At 35.2% G+C, this 20054-nt stretch overlaps 1 protein-coding gene across 1 annotated transcript in view; it reads left to right on the plus strand.

Moving 5' to 3' along the window:
* Nucleotides 1-12046: 12046 nt before the first annotated feature.
* Nucleotides 12047-20054, plus strand: part of BLK (BLK proto-oncogene, Src family tyrosine kinase) — a 73336-nt gene continuing 65328 nt past the window's right edge. The window contains exon 1 of the mRNA XM_012539921.3: nucleotides 12047-12408. The gene's annotated coding sequence lies outside the window, so the exon portion shown is untranslated. The remainder of the gene's footprint in view (nucleotides 12409-20054) is intronic.

Consider the following 20054-nt stretch of genomic DNA (forward strand, 5'->3'; position numbering starts at 1 on the left):
CTGAACTCCATAAATAGATCCAGAGAAGCTTTGGGACTATTTATCAAAAGAACTAAAGAATGTATGACCTGGTTAAGCCTGTGTGGCCCAAGATTGGGTGGGGTGGAGTAGGAGTAGGCAGTTTCATTCTAAAAGAAATGGTTACCTTTTGCTGAGAAAGCATAGAAGATGCAATGGGAGCTGGTCAGAACTTCAGGAAATAGGGGAGCAGTGACAGTGGAAAGGAGCAGAAAATAAAACCAAAGGTTGGAGCTTCAACTTGTGGAGAAGAGGTCATAGGATTATAGACAAAGAGCTCCTCTTACATTTGGAGACCAGATGCAACATGCAGAAAAGAAAATTGAGCCTCAGATGTTCAATGACTTGTCAAAGTTTACCCTCTGGTATCATAGAGAATCAAAGCATCAGCCATCAGCTTTGGAGGTGGATGGAGTTTCAGCAGATGACAGCTGCAGAGACAGAAGCCGCCCATGACAGAAAAGCAGAGGACAGCAGCCTTGGAAAGCAATAGCAGAGGGCAGAGTCCCAACAGATGACAGCATCAGAGGTAGAGAAGCAGAGGCAGATGTGGAATGGAGAAGCAGCTGCAAGGGAGCTTGGACACCATACAAGGAGCAGTGGGAGGCAGAGCTGACTTCAACAGGGAGGCTCAGCTGGTTGCTAGGAGACGGTTGTGAGAAGTCAGAAAGAAAAGGTTTTCCCAGCTGTGAGACAAGACAGATAGTTTGGACACAGCCTTCCTCACCTTGGAGCATGAGTTTCTCAGAGATTTGTTTCCTTTTCCAAGCAGCATATAAAATTGTTTAGAGATGGAAAGGGGAATCCTTTTATAACTGAACATTGAGAATGATTCCAATAAGAGAAGTTATTTACCTGTGTGACTCAATTTGAGGCATGTTTCCTGCCTGCTCTGTTAGTAGAAAATGTAGCAGACCCAACATTGAACTTAATTACAAAGCTGAATACAATACTAATATATATACAAATGAATGACTTGAATGGAAATGGATGCTACCTCTTCATGCATGCAATTGAAGACTTTCCAAGAGCCAGCTAGAGAAGACAAGGAGCCCTACTGCCGAAGCCCTCCTTTGCTATTGTTATTCAGCTGTGTCCAACTCTTCTTGACCCCATTTGGGATTTTCTTGGCAAATATTTTGGAATGGTCTGCTATTTGCTTCTCCAACTCATTTTACAGATGAGGAAACTCAAGCAATTAAGTTTAAGTGATTTGTCCAGGGTCACACAGCTAAGTATCTGAAGCTGGATTTAAACTCAGCTATTCCTGACTCCTGGCCCAGCTCTTTATTCCCTGGGTCACTTAGCTACCCAAATAAAGTCTCCTGTATTTCAGGAATTTATTTTGAGATTCTTCAGAGAGGACTCAGAGCAGTTTTTTTCTTCATATAGAAAAGCTTTCATCTCTCTGAGGAATGTTGTATAGAATACCTCTAGCTCCTTCAACCCTTGTGCTCCCTCTGTAAGTGAACTCTGCCTCTGTTCTGTCAAGAGGAGTGGAAATAGAAGACAGATTTGAGCCCCATCTCCTATACTTTACAGTTACATGACCCTGGGATAGACTTTTTAAAAGCCTTTTTATTTCTGTTTTCCCATTTGTAAAAATGGGGATTATTATACTTGTAATACCTTATGAAGTTATTGTGAGGAAAGCACCTCATAAGGCTTAAAGTTCTAGTTAAGTGTGAGATGTTATTATAATTCCTTTGTCCCCAGTCCCGAGGTTTAGTCTTTGATTCCCAAGTAATCTTGACTTCAAAGATCTGCTCTGCTATGCCACTGCCCAAGCTGAAGCCTTCTCCCTTCCTTTAACATTCAATTGTATCCTAACCATCTGTGTCAAGACCTGTGAATCCAATCAGAATAGGGGACTTTCTTCCTCTGAAACCTGGTTTGGATTTTCATGGCTTTGATCTTAAATATTGCTGACACCACATTAGTTAAATTTTGTTCATGTGTGCACTTGGGACAGAAGCACCCACACTGATGAGCTCTGAAACCCACTGAAGTACCATATGTGCTCCATCTTCACGGGGAAGATGAGAGATGATGATTTTAGAACTTCAGAATCATAGAATTGAGCACTAAAAGTGATCCAAGAAATCATTAATATAACTCTTTTATTTTAAAAAAGATAGAATGTGAGGAGGAAGTAGCAAACTAGCTGGCCCAAGGTCATATAATTAGTTAATGGCAGAGACAGTGCTGGAATCCAGGTCTCCCAGTCTAGCAGTCTTTGCCCTGTAACATTTTTTGTTTCAAGAGATGAATAATTCAAAGACTGCTACTGTCCCTTCCAATACTGAGAGTCTATCATTCTATTAAGTCTGGGAAATTTATTCAGTTTTAGAAATAACAGATGTCTTAGCTATCTAGAGTTTGATATATTCCTTCCTGTATTTGCTCAACAATTGATCTAGTGAAAGGTCTCTGTTTCAACTCAACAATTCACAAGAGTCTGTCTGTTGGCTGATTCCATGACACCTGTAGAAAGTCAACCACAGATGAACAATTGACTGTAGACAATTCCTGGTATGGAACAGCTGTGTGTAGATAGAGTAAATAGAGATACAAAGACAGACAGATGATAGATAGATAGATAATTGAAAAATGTAGTTTCAAATAGTAAAAAGAAAAGAAAAGAAAGCTCTAGGTGTTCATACCTCTACAATCTGAATCATTTCAAAGATATGATTTTCATGGAAAGGCCATTAGAAAATGTTTCTAATGTGAAACATTAATGTGATCAACTCTCTTTATCTTTTGCTGTTTGTTTTCTGGAAACATCTGGGTAGCTAAGAAGTGATAAAATAGATAGTGTATCTGGTCCAGAATAAGTAAGATCTGGGTCCATATCTGGCCTCAAACACTTAAACTAGTTCTCTTCTACCTTCCATCAGACCTGGCACTTTAAAGATGAGCAACTCCATCAGTTAAGTTTGAGATAATGCAAGCAATAAAAAACAGAGACTCATATTCTCTAGTTAGATACAGACACAGAGAAGCAATCACTCAGAGCAGGAAAGAACTTCAAGAATAGTGGGAGACAAAAAGGGAAAACTTTCTGGTAGGATATGGTGGAAGCAAAACACAGTTATTATTCCTTATCCCTAGTTCCTAGGTTTTATTATTTATAAAACTGGGCACTATACTAGATGCTGGGGATAAAATCATAAAAAATTAAGCAGTCCTTGAACTCAAAAAGTTTATATTCAATTAAAGGACAAAAATATGCACATATCAATCTATTAAAAAATAAATTAAAAATCAATACAAGGGAATTGGAGTGAGGGAGGTATTAGAAACAGGATAGGAAAGACTTCCTTAAAGAAGTAGCATTTCAGCTGATCTTTGAAGGAAAACAAGGTACTTAAAAGGAAATGGGGACACAAGCATTCCAAAGATGGGCACAGAGATGAGAAAGGGAATATTTTGTGTAAAGAATAGTAAGGACACTTAAAAATGAAACATGGGATGTGTTGATACTAGTGTATATTAATCCCAGAAAGATAATTTATAAAGAACTTTAAATGCCAAATAATACTTGATCCTAGAATTTGATAAATACAAGTTATGTCTATGGATGTGAATATGACAATCATGCCCATAAGATGGAGGAATGACAGAGTAAATCAAAAAAGAAAATCCCAACAAATAGATTGTTTACAAGAAACACAATCAAAACACAGAGATTCATATCTGACTATAGGATTTTTTTAAAAGGGGAGGTTAATCACAGCATTAATAATAATAATAATTTTTTAAAAGAAAAGCAAAACTAACTTATGCATAAAGGCACCATAGATAAAGACAAATATTAATATTAAATATATATGTACTAAGTGCCACAGCACCTAAGTAATTAAGAACTAATCAAACTACTTAGAAAACCAGATAATAAAACAATAATTATTGGTGACTTCAACATGTCTCATTAAAAACTAGACAAACCCAACAGAAAGACAATAAAGAAAAAATTAAGGATAAAGTTAGAATTAAATTTTAAAAAATGATAGATGTTTGAGGAGCTTCCCAGGCTTAGCGATGCTGAAAAGCAAACCACCAATGATCATGTAAAAGCATGTCTCAGATCACTAATAATAAAATTAATTCAGGCTTATTCAACAATGATATATCTATTCATGCTCCATCTAATTAGCAAATATGATAAAAGATGAAAATGTTAATGTAAAGGGACTATTGGAAGGGACTGGCAGACTATTCCACTATTGATGTAACTGAAAACTGGAATAACAATTTTAGGAAACTACATACAATTAAGAAAAATAAGTCACTAAGCCACACATATCACTTGAGCCAGCACTAATATTGCTAGGCCTTTTCCTCCAAGATGTCAAAGACAGAGGGAAAAGTTCCATTTATACATGCAAATGTTTATAATAACATTTTTGTAGTAGCAAAGAACTGGAAAGAAAGTTGGGAATAACAGAATAAATTATGGCATATGCCTAAATGGAAATGCATAAAAAAAACAAATTTGTAGAATTTAGAATTTAAAGGGGAATTTGCATGAATTTATACAAACCAAGCTAGCCAGAGCCAGGAGAACAAAATACATGAAGATCACAATTATATAAATGAAAACAATTAAAGACATTAGAAGCTTTTGCATGAATGACAAATCTTGACTTCAGAGGACTGACTTTGAAGTATGTCTCCTAGTTCTCATTTTCAGATATAACCAATTTATTTTAACTGGCTATTTATTTGCTAGAAAGAGAGTTCAATTGGGGTTGGGAGCGTAAAAAAACCAACAAAAATAAAAATTTTCAAAGAGCAGAAGTGTCCATCTAAACCCCAGTACTCTGAGGGAGAAGTGATAACTAGTGAAAAGCACAACACCCAGGCACTATTTTGGAGAGAGAGAAGGCAAAGAGGACTTGACATAGAGTAGAATTTGTGGTTTTAGAGATTATTACTTTTAAAGGACCAATTAATGCTTTAGGAACATAGTGATACTGCTCTAGGACCTGACCATGAGGAGATGGCTCTTCTGAATTGATTGCCCTGCTTACCCCTTTTAGACTAAGATAAAACTATAATATTTGTCCTTTTTTTAATCTCCAGAGATTCAATGTTCTTTTCAAACTGAATTCCCTTCAAAATTGCTATTCCTATAGCCATGGTTGTAACCATTAGAATGGTATCTCCCTTTTATACCCCTTAAGTCAGAGAGAAAACATAGGAACAATCTTGGTTTATCTCTGTGCCTTCAGGTTCTCACCTGTTGGTTGGCATTCAGGATCAGGGAACAGAGAACAACTTTCTCCTCTCACCTCAGCTCCCAGCCCTTTTATAAGAGTAACCAAGCCATTCTGGGATGATAGCCAGTAAGAGGAATTAATCCAAATCTTCCCCACCACATCCTTCCCTCTATCAAACCTCCAGGAAGCTCATATACTCCCAGGGCTCCCCACTTTTCCTGTCTTTCATACTCACTCAGTTTAAGCAATTACTTTCTCAAGGGTACACATAGTCTCTTTTAACCTTCTCTGTCCTTCTCCCTGTCTCTTTGAACTCCTGCCCAATTTCTACACAAAAAGTTCCCTCCCTGTTCTTCACCTGTTCTCTTATGCATCTTCTTTGTTACAGTTGTGAGTCCCAAAATAGAGGCTAATCATTTTAGATAAAAACAATACTGGTTACAGCCCTTGCTAAGGAAAATTAAAGTAAAAAATTTAAAAAGAAATTTCATAGAATAAAAAACAATGCCATCAACCTCTAAAGTTCTCAAAAGTTCACTTGAAAATCTCTATATCTCATCTATGTATCTATCCTTACCTAATTAAACCTAATTTTCCTCAACCACTAGCATTCAAAAGAAGTAAATAAGCAAATTGTTTCTTATTTAATATTATTGTTTTCCTGGTTTTTTGTTTAATATAAATACATGATGGGCCCCCATTCCTTACCCACGCCTAGAAGATAAGCTTTTTGAGGGCAGGGACTGTTTGACTTTTTTTCTTTATATACCCAATACCTGGAATAGAAACTTATACATAGTAGATGCTGGTTAAATTGGTTGGTTGGTTTAATTAGGGATTTAGTGAGGGGTGAGTTGGACTAGGAGGCAGGTCAAACCTCAAGTGCTGATGGGGAATGACCTTGGGTTCATAAGTGGCCATTATATTTTCAGCCTGTGTGAGATAAGAGGACATGGTATTCAAAATGAGAGAAGGAGGATGAGGAGGAAGAGGAAGAGAATGAAGAGGAGAAGAAGGAGGAAGAGGAGGAGAAAGAGAAAGAGTAGGAGGAGGAAAAGGAGGAGGAGGTTGAGGAGGAGGAGGAGAAAATGGGGAAGGAGAAGAAGGAGAAGAAAAAGGAGGAGAAAGAGAAGGAGAAGAAAAAGGAGGAGAAAGAGGAGAAGAAAAAGAAAGAAAAAAGAAAGAAAGAAAGAAAGAAAGAAAGAAAGAAAGAAAGAAAGAAAGAAAGAAAGAAAAAGAGCAAGTTCAGAGTTCTATTCAGTCAGCTCACTTCTAAAGAGATTTGTTAAAGTGACTGAAGAAAAGTCACCTAGACTAATTGTTTAGACATACCTTATCGCCCACTTCTCAAAATGTCATGTTCCTCCTCCTCTCATCTTTGCATCCATGCCCTCCTCTGATTTAGAAATGATGGTCTGTCTTCTGTATCATGTGATGGGTTGAAGAGAATGATGACTAAAACTCACTTTCACTTCTGCCTAGACATCTGGCACCCTAGAGGAAAGTTAGTTTCTTTGTTCCTTTCTGAATGGCTAATATGATATACTTTTTCCGACACTGACATTTGAGAATGAGCAGGGGATTGAAGCTGTTTTTTCAATCAGCCCTAAGACCAATGGACCTGAACTACGTGTCCACTTTGGGACTCTTTTCTATGACAGAGTCTAATTCTGGGATCAAGTAAATGTCCTTTGTAGACTATAAACTCCTTGAGGGCAGTAACTATCTGACTTTGTCAGAAAGACAGGTATTCATTAAGAATTTTCTATATTCCAGTCACAGTGTTAAGTCCCATATACAAGCAAAAAGATGCTCATAGAACTTACATTCTAATGGGGGAAAGGCAATATATAAAAGAGAACTGAAAAACAAAGGAGGGAAAGCAGCTGGCATTGTTCCTGGCACATAAAAGGCCCTTAAATAAATGATTTTTTGTTTGCTTGCTTTGATTGATTGACTGAGGGGAGAAAAAATGGAATGTAGCTAACATCAGGAAAGATTGATGATTAACAATCAGGACAAGATAAAGCTTTCTAGTACATGAGGTTAAGAAAATTAATCAGGTATGAATTAGACACAATTAGGAAATCAGTGTAATTTTGAGCAGATTGAAAAGTGAATTGGTTAAAGAAAATTTCTCAGAAAGTTCAACTAGAAGAGTTACAATACTCTCCCGCTTGACCCAATTCCTACGAACTGTGACTAAACTCATTTTTAATGTTGGTATTGGGTGGCTCTAATCCATTTAAACAACAGATATTTTACTCTGGTTTCTGTTTGTTGTTAAAATTTGTGATTCTATTTTGTCCTGTAAATTCATCAAGGCATTTCTTCCTTCTTTTCTTTTACATTCCATTTTTTAAAATCGGGTTGACTTTTTCTCTAGAAAGAATGTTATAATGTTGGTACTTCCTATTCTTGCTATACCCTAGCATAAGTAGTTTATATCTCTGATTTTATGTGTAAATTGCCAAAACCTCAATCTGCATTTGAAGCATGTAGCAAACTTTTAAACTTCATATCAAGCACTGTCTAAATAAATAACTTTATAGAAAAGAAAAAATAGTAAACTGAGTTGTTATTCTTTTTAAATTTAATTTAATTTTTAAAATTAATTTTTCTTCATATCACTCAAGTAATTGTTCTCTAAAAGTATCTATACCTTAAGCCCAGAATTTTCTATTCCTTCACCTCCATCTTTTAGCTTGTCTGGCTTTCTCTAAGCTCATCTTCAGTCCCATTTCTTCAAGGGATTTTTCCCTGTCCTCCCACCAACTGCTTTCAAATTACCTTCCAATATTCTGTATAGAACTTGCATGACTATAGTTATAAGATTGTCTTCCCTTTTAGAATGTAAATTTCTTGAGAATAGGAACCATATTTGTCTTTCTTTTTCATTCCCAGAACTTAATGCTGCCTAATTCATAATATGTATTTGATATAACACATTCACTGAATTAATGAAAACAAAGATTCTATTGAAGAAGGAGATAAGAATGAGAAGGGAAGAGACAAGACAAAGTGAGAAGAGAGGCAAAAGAATGAGGAGAAGAGTAGAGAAAATTTATCATCTGAGTTTGTGTGTTTACTTTTAGTAATAATGTATAAAAATAATTCAAGTCTCTGGCACATACTATCTGTACTCTGGTCATTTAACTTTATATTATTTCCCAACTGTTCCATGATACTGTAAGTTGCCTATTTGCATTGAAGGATTTACTTATTTGTTTGTTTGTTTGTTTTGCTGCAAGTTGTTGTCTACATCAAAGACACTATAGATCTCGTGAGGAATATGAGATATACCACTTCCTCAAAATTCAGAATTTGGGGCATATCAACTACAACTATGCAATTCTTATTGGGTAAAAATTTTTTAGTTTTTCCTTTTGTGAATTTTCAGGATTCTAATTGCCCACATGAGTCAAAAATGAATAGTTGTCCAAATAAAAATTTCAAACAATTATATTGCATTAACAAAACAAATTCCTGGGTCCAGCAATCAATTATGATATATCACAGTGTTTATATTCTTTTTCTGGGATGCTGGCCCAATGGAAAGAACCATTTTACATTTTCTTATCTTTAAAACCCTTCTTAGCTACTGTATCTAACTCCAGAGTTCTATTTGGAACACCATCTATTTAAAACCAGGCCTTGAGCCCCCAACAAAACATCTCTGTGCCAGACCATACCAAATGGCACATGATTGAAAAGCAAAAGGCATTTAATTAAATTGAATTGCAAATGAACATAGACCAATGTCTACCATCTATTAGGCCTTCAGGAGAGCAATAGCCAACACCCTACATAAATCTTCTGTATCCTTAACATAGTGAAAAAGGAACATAGTTAACTTGAAACTAAGGGCACTTGTATCCAAACTTAGAATATAAAGGCTTTCTGTCTAACCAAGTTTCTGTCTTATCCCAGCAGGAAAAAGAATGCTAATTTCTCAAGTCTGAATAAATACTGAATCTTCACAGCTTTTAGAGCCATGATCCTAGTCCAAATGAGATGTTAGAGTCCAGGTTGCTTTGTCCAGATCCATATTAAGTTCTTTCTTTGTGGCTTTTTTTCATTTATTCTAGTTTCCACTTCTGTGAAGGAAGGGATCTTTATTTCTTTCAAAGAAAAGTACCAAGAACACAAATACGGTTATCCCTTTCATATCGTAATTTTCTTTATTGCAATTTTCCCTATCACAGTTTTCATATATCATGGGTTGGCATAAGAAATTAAATTGGAATTTTGGGGGAGTTTTGTGGGAGATACAGATGACAGAAGAAAGCTAGAAGATAACTCAGAAAAAGTTTAGAAACTCAGAAATCCATAAAATATATGTATTATATTTTATAATATATAGCCTATGACCAAATACTTAACCCAAATATTCCAATAATATATTATAAATACCTCATAAGAGAAAAAAGGGGAAAAAAATCAGACTTTTTCTCTAGTATGAAGGGAAGGCCAAAAAATTTTATTTGGATTTTCCAGGTTGCAGGGGTGCCATAATCCTTAATGGAGAGAATATGGAAAGGAGGATGTTCTACATCCAAGATGTGGAAGAGATAGCTATACAAGCAAAAAGAAAGAGTTTCTGCTCTCAAGAAGTTTATTCTCATAAATTCTCATGATTTATTATTCCCTTAATCACTCTGGCTTTCAGTTTCCTCATCTATAAAAAGAGGAGTAGGCTAGGTTTCTAGGGTCCCCTCCCATCTCTAAAAATGAAGAATTCTAATTTCAGATTGTGGAGAAAATTGTAGGTGGGGCTTTTGGTGGTGAGGGTGGTGACATCACTTTTTAAAGCAACAGTGGGGATGTGGTGGGTGTCAAAAGGATAACAGCATAGAAAAGGAGGAGATGAATTAGGCCTGGTTCCACATTCCATGTTCTCCTAGAAAATTCCCCAGTTTTTCATTGGGGAATCCCCACTCCCACTCTAAGAGATACTCTCTATGTCATAGGAAGTGAGATATGGGAACTAGGAGAAGAGTTGTCTCATTTTATGAAGGTAGGTTCCACAAATTTGAAAAATCCTGTCATAAAAATGTCTCTTGATTCCTCAGTTTGGGCTTCCTGACCATCAAGGTTGTCCCAAAGTAAGATGGGTACTTGTAAAAGAAATGGACTCCCTTTATTAGAGGTGTTGAATGTATTAGGCATATTTTTATCTTTGGCTTCTGGGTTTCCTTTTATCTTGACGATTGTGAATGTCTTTCCTGCTACAATCTTTCTTACAGTTTGTACATAAAACAGGATGCTATGCTGAATCTATATTCTGAAGTTGCTAATTGGCTTAATGGATAGAATGCTGAGCCTGGAGTCAGGAATACCTGAATTCAAATCTGTCTTCAGTTGTGTGGTCCTGGACAAATCACTTAGTTTTTTTCTTAGGACTCAGTAAATGGGCCTGTAAAGTGGGGATAAGAATAGTACCTACTTTGCAGGGTTGTTGTGAAAAACAAATGGAAAAATTCTTAATGAAGTAATTAGCACATAATAGATATTGTATAAATATATATCCCCTCATAGTTTTCTCTAACATCATAATTTGATGTTATATAGAGCCTTTCCTGCATATCAATCAATCAATTAGCAAGTACTTAGTTAAGTGCATACAGTGGGCACTATGCTAGGCAAGGAGGCTACACAGACAAAAGTGAAATAGTCCTTGCCTTCAAGGAACTTATATTCTACTGGGGGGAAAAACATGTCCTTACCTAACTATGAACAGATTATATAAAAAATGAATAAAAGAATATGGGGATGGAGGACATTGGCATCTCGGAGTGGGGAGTATAAGGAAAATTCTCAGAAAGAGGTGGTGCTTGAGGTGAGTTTTGAAGGAAATCAAAGAAGTATAAAGGAAAATCCAAAAACGGCCTATGAAGAAGAGATTAAGGAATTGTAATTATTAATTTAAAGAAACAAAGGATAAAAAATATCTCTAAAAATTTTGCAAATTTTTCATTCAATATTTGATGAAAACCATATCCAAAGGTATGCTCATATGTATAATTATTATTGTTATTAATATTATAATACAAGCTATAATAAAATTTGTTATTCTTCTATTGAGTTGTAAGCTTGAATTAAATGGAGCTCATTTAAACTAAACAGAATTAGACAAAATAGGTTTAATCTGTAATGGTGGGAATTTACCTCAAGAAAAAGAATTTTCTGATTATAAGGATTTTGAGGTACTGAATCTAACTGCGATTTGGGAGTGAAGCTCAGCTGGGTTTTGTAACCTTTCAACATTGTGGAATAAGAGGCAATCTTTGGGAACCATCTCAAAAGCAGCTGAGAAAAAGTTCATTAGGCAGCAAGTTGCATTGAGATGGGATCACTGATGGGTAGAAACTTGTCTAAACCTGTTCTCTTTAGAGACCATCGTATCATCCTTGAAGTGTTGGGACAGGGAGAAATGTTTGTACTTTTGCTCTTGCCATAGCTTCAAAATTATTATCTTTCTAAAAGGACTTTTTCAGTGATCCTCAGAAGCTGGGTCAAAAAGGCTGACTATTATCTGATTTGGATTGACTATTACATAGACACTTTTGCCACAAAATTAAGCACAGTCCATCAAAACACATTACAGAGAATCAATCCCAATAATTCTGCACTGAGATCCTCTAGTATCTGAGAAGAAATTAGTTCTAGGTGATCCCATCACACTTAGAAAACACCCATATCATTATGATGAAGTCCCTGGAGGATGTCTTGATATCATGATGCAAATTGGTGTGTCTAAAAAAAAAATGACGTCTGGCATTTCTACCTCATTCTCATGAGAAGAGGGGCTAGATGGGTTTTAGTTCACTAAATCTCCTCTGAAACTAAGAAGTACTTTAGCAAGCCACGTGACTTCCACTTTTTTGTGCCTGGAAGATTCAGCATAAAAATTCAACTGGAAGGGTCCCGAGCTACTTCAGCCTTGAATTTGTCCCTTGCATATAGCTGGGCATATCTCTAATCACAGAGTGCCGTCAGTGAGCCAGGCAACCAAAAAGCAGCTTGAGATGAGACACATTTTTTCATGGAATGCTATTTCTTTAAGATTCAATTATATCCACCAAGGACTATTTCAGCCATAAGGGCTTCCTCTAAAGGGATGACCATAAGGATTTAAAGGACTATGCTCTAAAGTGTTAACAAGGTAAAGAATTAAGTTTTTTTTAATTATTATTATTTTCAGCTTTATGGCTAACAATTAATTGTGTTTATCATCATGAGTTGGTTTTAATGGTTTTTTAAGTGAGATAACTATTTGGGGAAAACATAATTATTATGGATATAGCTGTCATGTTCAATAGATTACTAGCTGATTGATTTTCATTTTGTTTATTTGGTTGGTTGCTTGTGTTAGGGAGAGGAAGTCTGGATCTGTGATTTTATCAAAATAGGGAAGTTCCAGTATGGAAATTCTTTCCACTAATACAGACAAGTAAGCTTATCTATAATTTATAGTCTTAGCTGCTGCCTAAGGCATTATAAAAATAACATGGCATGGCTAATGTTATACAACCAGTGTGTGTCAGAGACAGGACATGAAGCTGTTTTCTCTGACCCTAAGTATTACTCTCTAGCAAGTAAGTTTAATCATTTCATGATTTATTGTTTTTAAATTTATCTCAGGTAATTTTAAAAATCTGAGGGAGAATAGTAGTAATAAATTTACTCCACCTCTGAACAAAAATCTAAAAAATGAAGAACTAGGAGATGTTTCTGCCAGAATTTCTACTATGAAAGGAAAGATCAATAGGGGAGAAAGGAGAAGAAAAAAACAGTGTATATTTTGAAATTGTGTTTTGCCTCAGTGACTCAACTGCTATTTGTCTGTTTTCTCTTCTTCTCTTCATTTGATTCTTTATATATACACACCAAGACTGATTTGTTGGAAAATAGTTTTGTGGTTGGGTTTCTTATTTGGGGGGAATCTCAGGTCTCATGTCCAAAGAAGATATTAATGGATAATCCTAGGCCGTGGAAGATCCCAAGACTTCACCTTTTTAATGTCTCTCCTTGGAATACTACCTTTAATTCTTAGACTGGTCCATGGTAACTTTAAAACCTATCCAGGTACTAGATTAGGCATTGGAGCTATAAAGAAAGGCAAAAAACTCCTGTGAGCACATATTCTAAAGGAGGAGACAACATAATTAGATGCATCAAAATCTGTTGAGTAGATAGAAGATAATTTGAGACAGAAACCACTGGCAACCAGGACTAGGAAATGTCTTCTGCAGAAGATTGGATTTGCCCTTTCTTGAAGGAAAACAGGGACGTTAAGAAGGAAAAGTGAGGAACAAGAATATTCTAGGTTTAAACAAGTCAGTGAACCTTCTCCGTGTGAGAGCTGAAGTCTGATGTTAAGTTGGTGTTCAGGGCTCTGACCTTCATCACTAAAAAAGCTCCCCAATAGCAGAAGTTATAACTGAAGCAAATGACTCACCTTTTAGAAAGATGAGTCAGGACACTAGCTGGAATTAGAAATCTCCCCCAAGCTCACATCCTATTTATCAGCCACAAAAGACAAACTGTACATTTAGGCAATGAAGGGTAAGGACTTGTGTTAAACAGTTTCTTTTGAGATAACATTGGGCATGGAGGAAGTATAATGCATACTTGAAAGAGCAAACATCTGGTTGAGGTGATAACGTTAGGCTGAGGAAGCTAAAACCTGACTGAGAAGTGAAAGCCTACAGAGATTTCAGCAGTTGGGTCCTAATTAGAACATTAGCTGAAAATATGTTTGCTTCAAATTTACTGTGATGAATATGAATTGATAAAGGAAGAAGAATGGAAAAACTTGCATAATTCCAATGATTTCCAGTCATCCCACCTAATACCAGTGATTTTTGGAGCTCAGAATGGAATAACCCTTGACTTCAGAATCTTAGGAAAAAAGGTTATTTTTCTGAGCTGATATGCAATCCCTTTCTCAATCTCAGTTGATTCCTGCTGATTTCTCCCATCTGTGTTCAGCAAACACATAGGCAGAGTTAGAAAAAGTACTGTGAAAACTCCTAAGAATAGGGAATTGGAAATGCAGTTATGCTAGAGAAATCAAATAAAGGAAACACAAGAAAACTAATGCATGTATGAAAAAGAATGTATTAAGCTTTACTATATGCCAGGCTTTATACCTACAACTAGATGAAAATAGAAAATCAAGAGGTCTTCCCTACTCTCAAGAAGTCCACATTCTAATTGAGGGTGGAGGGTACATCTGTAGGGCAGATAGAAAGGCACAATAGTAATTCCCTACATCATCAGGGTAGATGGTAAGACCTGTTCACCTTTAGGTCACAGTGACAGGGAATAGGGAAATATGAAATGTATATTATTGTTGCTAATCAACATACTACTATTTCTGTGAATGAATGTGATTTGATGATATGTATGATGATAATGATCCAACTTTTTTTCTTTCCTACACTCAAAAATAGGACTATATTTCAAATGGGTCTTTCATATGCATTTCTTTAATTCACTAGAGTCTTCTTCAAAATAGGATCAAACACTGACAAAATTAGAAAACAGCATAGTTTTCTTATGATGAAATCAAAAAATGTGATAACATTAAGTGCTTTACAAACCTTAAAATGATATCTCAGTGCTAATTATTATTGTTATTATTGTTTTCCTTTGGAACTTCTCCATCTTCTTTTTTGTAACCCTCTCTAATCCTTTAAATGTTTCCCTTTGCTCTCCCATATTACTGCTCTCACCATGGCATTCACCTGGGCCTATTAATGATCCATCTGAATGAAAGTAAGCCTTCTTTCATCAGCAAAGATCCCTTTTCCTTACTGTATTGGATCTCATTAAGCCATCATGATGATCTACTGTTTATCAGAACTTGTTTTAATTCCTACTAAAGTATCAATGACTGGTAAGAATTCATTAGGGTTCCTAGGCCTCTGTGTTCTGTGACTTTCACTTCTTAGTTCCTTTCTCTCCCCAGCTAGATAACTTTCTCCCTACCAATTCCTTTCTTAGGATAAGTGAGGTAGTACTAGTGCTCAGACAGGGTTGCGTCCAGGGTTATGATGGAGTCAGCTCCAAATGTGTTCTATTTTCAGTGTGAATTTTTACACCTCAGAAATCTGTGAATGCTACAAGTTAGAACTTTTAAGGTTTTGTGGATTGTTTAGACTTAAGGAAACAATGGAGAAAATATTAATAATGAACATTAGACTAAAAATTGTGTCCTGTGTACTTTTTTTTTTTCTGGAGAATCTATCTTTAAACATTTACCAGGAGCCCATTGTTGAGGAACTATTGAATGCAAGTTACTCATGAGTAAAAATATGGCAGTAATAAACAATTACTCCTTATTTAGGAGAAGCAGCAGATAGTGTGTTATAATGGAGGAAAGGACTGAATTCTGATACTGCCTCTCACACATATTGACTGTGTGACTCTGAGCAAATCATTTTATAATTTTGAGATTATAAATTACAGAATATAGAGGTACTGATCTGGATTGATGGAAGGAGTTTCCTAACAGAAATGAACCCATACTGATGAAATTACAGGACTAAACCTAAAAATCCACCCTTGTGTTTCAAAAAATCCCCAACAAGCCTTATGTGATATCTAAAAAGGGTTATGTAGATATCATAAATAAAAGTTTAATGATTATTTTAAAATTCACAATTTATTGAATTCTGGGGGGGAAAAGTTTTCAAATCTCAGTTCTTATTCTTTGGAATTTGACCTTCTAACAAACTGAGACCCAACTTTTATGTAGGGTAGAAAGAGCCCTGGAGGATCAGCTTTGCCTCTTAGTAGCCATGGAACCATGGCAAGTCATTTAAATTTTCTAAGATTCAGTTTCCTTTTTTGTAAAATGAGGATAATAATATGTTCTCTGCCTGTCCCATGGAGCTGAACTAAGGAAAGCATTTTGTAAACTAAAATATAGAAATGTGAGCTATTATTAATAGTGTAATTGAATCTTATTCAGAAGGCCTTTCCTCCTTGGCCCTTCTTCCTTACTTCTAGAATTATTTTTTACTTACAATTGTATATAACCTGGTTTTGAAATCCAGAGAAATTTAGGAAGAGGGAAAGAAGGATAATGAGGGCAGGCTACTCTCAGTCCCTCCACAGAATGGTGTCTGCAGGGAAATCATTAATAGAGGTATGAGAACATTGCAAAGGGATATAGCAGGATGACTAGGGAACAAACGTAGTAGGCTGTTCCAAGCCAAAGGGGCACCTGGCACTGAGAGGAGAGCCAGAATGATCCAGGAGTAAAGGGGATATGGGTTTAAAAGCCAAGAACAAGGAATGGAGAAGTATCTATTTCCCAGGCACGATGCCCTTTCTAACAAAAGTACACCCCTATCATCTTCAAGTTGATTAAGGGGTAACTCATCCAATTGAAACCTCCCTCTCCCTGACATATAGTTGTATCCAAATATTGAATGCCTAGCAGTTTTACAAATGACACCTTGAGTCTTTGCCTCAATCATAACACATATAATTTTAAGAGGCTTTTCTCCTCTATCACTTGTGTTCCATAGTATAAAAACAAGAAAAAATTATATTTTTCAAAACAAAAGATATTAAAAATGCTATATGAAAAGGATCAAAAGAATTAAATCTCAATTACTAGTCTCATCATTTTAATTAGGTAGCATTATGTGAAAGGTTCAACTCAAAATTAAAAAGAAGGAAAGAATTTATTTTTCTTTTTTAGTTGTCAATCTAAAATATGTGTCAATCTGTTCAGCATGTATATCACTATAGTTTATAAAAATTTAGATTGTCATAATTATTTGCTTATTTAAAAGTATATTTCTATATGATAGAAAACATCAGAAGAGATCAAGTTCATCTCTATCTCTTGCTTTGCTGAATGGGAAAGTATAGAAAATTGATCACAAATTCTAGGATTGTCAGAGGATTGTGTGGATAAAACAATAAATCAGTCTGGTCTAATTCATAAAAAAAGCACAATGTTAGGGGAAGAAAAGTTGATCCCTTCACTCTGGATGGAGAAATTGTTTTCTATTCTTGTTATCCCACTTCACTCAAAGATTGACTGTTAGGTCATGATTCAAAACTTATCAGGAATGGAGGGAGATTAAGACTCCTGAATTAGTGAGTTGAGGGTTTTTTTAATTTGTTTTTTTATTTTTTTGCTTCTTGGGAGCACTGACTTATCAGTATTATTACAAGAGATGTTACTTTTTTAGCCCAACATCCTTTGACCTAATAGTCCAATATATCATTTTGTCCTGAGCAGCCATAGTGACAGCTAAGTAATTTCACAGTAATAGAAGAAGAATTTACAGAAGAACAGACAGGGTTTAGATGAGATTACAAAAGTACAGAACATATACACCTCATACAGAGGACTTAAATTGGCTCAATGAGCAAATAGGGACTTCTGTCAACCCAATCATCAGCCATTTTAAAACTCAATATGTTTTACATGAATATAAACACACACACACACACACACACACACACACACACACTACCATCTCAAAGAAGGGAGAAAGAAAGGAGTGAGGGAGAAAAAATTGGAACATAAACTCTTTCCAAAAATGAATGTTGAAAATTATCTTTATATTTTCATCTAATTAAAAAAAAGACTATTAAAAAAAGAAATAAAAACGCAAGTATTTGTGTAATATATACTGTGTGCCAAATACTCTAGTAAGTACTGGTTATAAAAAAAAAGTTGAAAACCTGACTTCCAAGAGCTTACTCACACTATCTAGGGGAGACATGTCAGACCATTAACAAGCATTTATTAAATCCTTACTGCCCCAATTACTGAACTAAATAATGAAGCTTATAAAAGTAAAACAAAAACAATCATTGCTCTTAAGGAACTCACTTAATAATGAGAAAGCAACATGTAAATAATTAGATACATATGATACAGACAGAGCAGCAGCAAAGCAATGTCATTAAATATATGCAAAATCATAAGCTTGCATGCTGTGTTTGCCAACTCTGTCCAGATGAAACCTTGTATCTCAAAAGACTATGTCTTATTTTAAAAATTTATCTGTAGTTGTCTTTCAGGGAAAGGGAAGGTTCTCTATCAAGTCCCATGGATCTAATGATTATTTAAAATAAATCAGGTATCCAGCAAATTTAAGCATAATCTTGGTCAAAAAAATGGATATTCAATGAACTTCTAGACTATCAGGATTTTGTTACAAAAAGATCTGTACTTAGTAGGAAATTTGACATATAAGATCCAAGAAAAATATAAATTAAACATGAAAGACTAAATATAGGGACTCAAGAAAGATAAGCTATTTATGTTTTATAAGTGGAAATATAAACCATATATATTATCATTAGTACTTGGATAATTCAAAAGAAAGATTGGGTAGAACTGAATATGATGGAATTCTTTTTTTTAAATTAATAATAACTTTTTATTTACAAGTTATATGTATGGGTAATTTTACAGCATTGACAATTGCCAAACCTTTTGTTCCAGTTTTTCCCCTCCTTCCCCCCCCCCATCCCCTCCCCCAGATGGCAGGATGACCAGTAGATGTTAAATATATTAAAGTATAAATTAGATACACCATAAGTATACATGACCAAGCCATTATTTTGCTGTACAAAAAAAAAATCGGACTCTGAAATATTGTACAATTAGCCTGTGAAGGAAATCCAAAATGCAGGCAGGTAAAAATATAGGGATTGGGAATTCAATGTAATGGTTCTTAGTCATCTCCCAGAGTTCTTTCGCTGGGTGTAGCTGGTTCAGTTGATTACTGCTCCATTGGAAGTGATTTGGTTCATCTCATTGCAGAGGATGGCCAGGTCCATCAGAATTGGTCATCATATAGTATTATTGTTGAAGTATATAATGATATGATGCAATTCTAAAAAGCAAAGCCAAATAGGAAAAAGTTAAAAGAGTAATTATGATATACAAATGGAGGTGTGAGAAAAGAAACTGATCCACTGGGATTAGATGGGAGGAGGACTATTGGTAATTTTGGAACTCTACTCTCATGGAGAATGAATTTAAAAAGGAATGATACATATACATATATCTAGAAGGATATAAAAATTCTAAATTTATAAAGAGAGGAAGAGAAAATGATAAGCAGGGTATAGAAGGGTGCAGAGATTAATGGAAATGAAATAAGATGTCTAGATTCATAGGTATGGAATAAAGAGGTAGAGAAAGGGAGAAAAAGGGAAGAGGATAATGGAGGGATCCTTGGAGAGGTAGTAGATTAAGCAATCACAAGGCAAGGTAGTGGGTAGAAGTAAAGTAGAGGAGTCAGGAGGAATCGGAAATGAAAGATACATATAAATATAATGATAATGGACAGGAGTAGTATTTATTATTTTAAAAAATGCAGGGATAGTAATCACTAATTTGAGACATAGTTAAAGCTAAAATAGATTTAGTCTAAACAGAAAAATAGGGAAATTACACTGTCAGCCATATTAATCAATATTGTTTTAGATTATTTAAAATAATTAGACAGTTAATGTTGAACAGTGCTTCACTGTAGAAAATGATGAGTTGGTGGACTTAGAAAAATATTCCAAGAACTGGTTGGACTTACAAAGGATGATGTGATCCACAGATCAGAGAATCAGAGGGCAAACAAGCATAGTATGGACTTACATAGATGTGTACGAATGTATATGTATATATGTGTATTCATATAGATATCTATGTATTTGTATGTGTATATATCCTCCTTAATTGTAGCCTTCATGGGGAAGATGAAGGGAGGAAGGGGGAAAAGAATAAAATAAAAAGTACACAACAAAGAACAACAACAAAAAAAAACC

The sequence above is a fragment of the Sarcophilus harrisii genome, chromosome 2 (genome assembly GCF_902635505.1).
Source record: "Sarcophilus harrisii chromosome 2, mSarHar1.11, whole genome shotgun sequence".
Classification (NCBI taxonomy): Eukaryota; Metazoa; Chordata; class Mammalia; order Dasyuromorphia; family Dasyuridae; genus Sarcophilus; species Sarcophilus harrisii.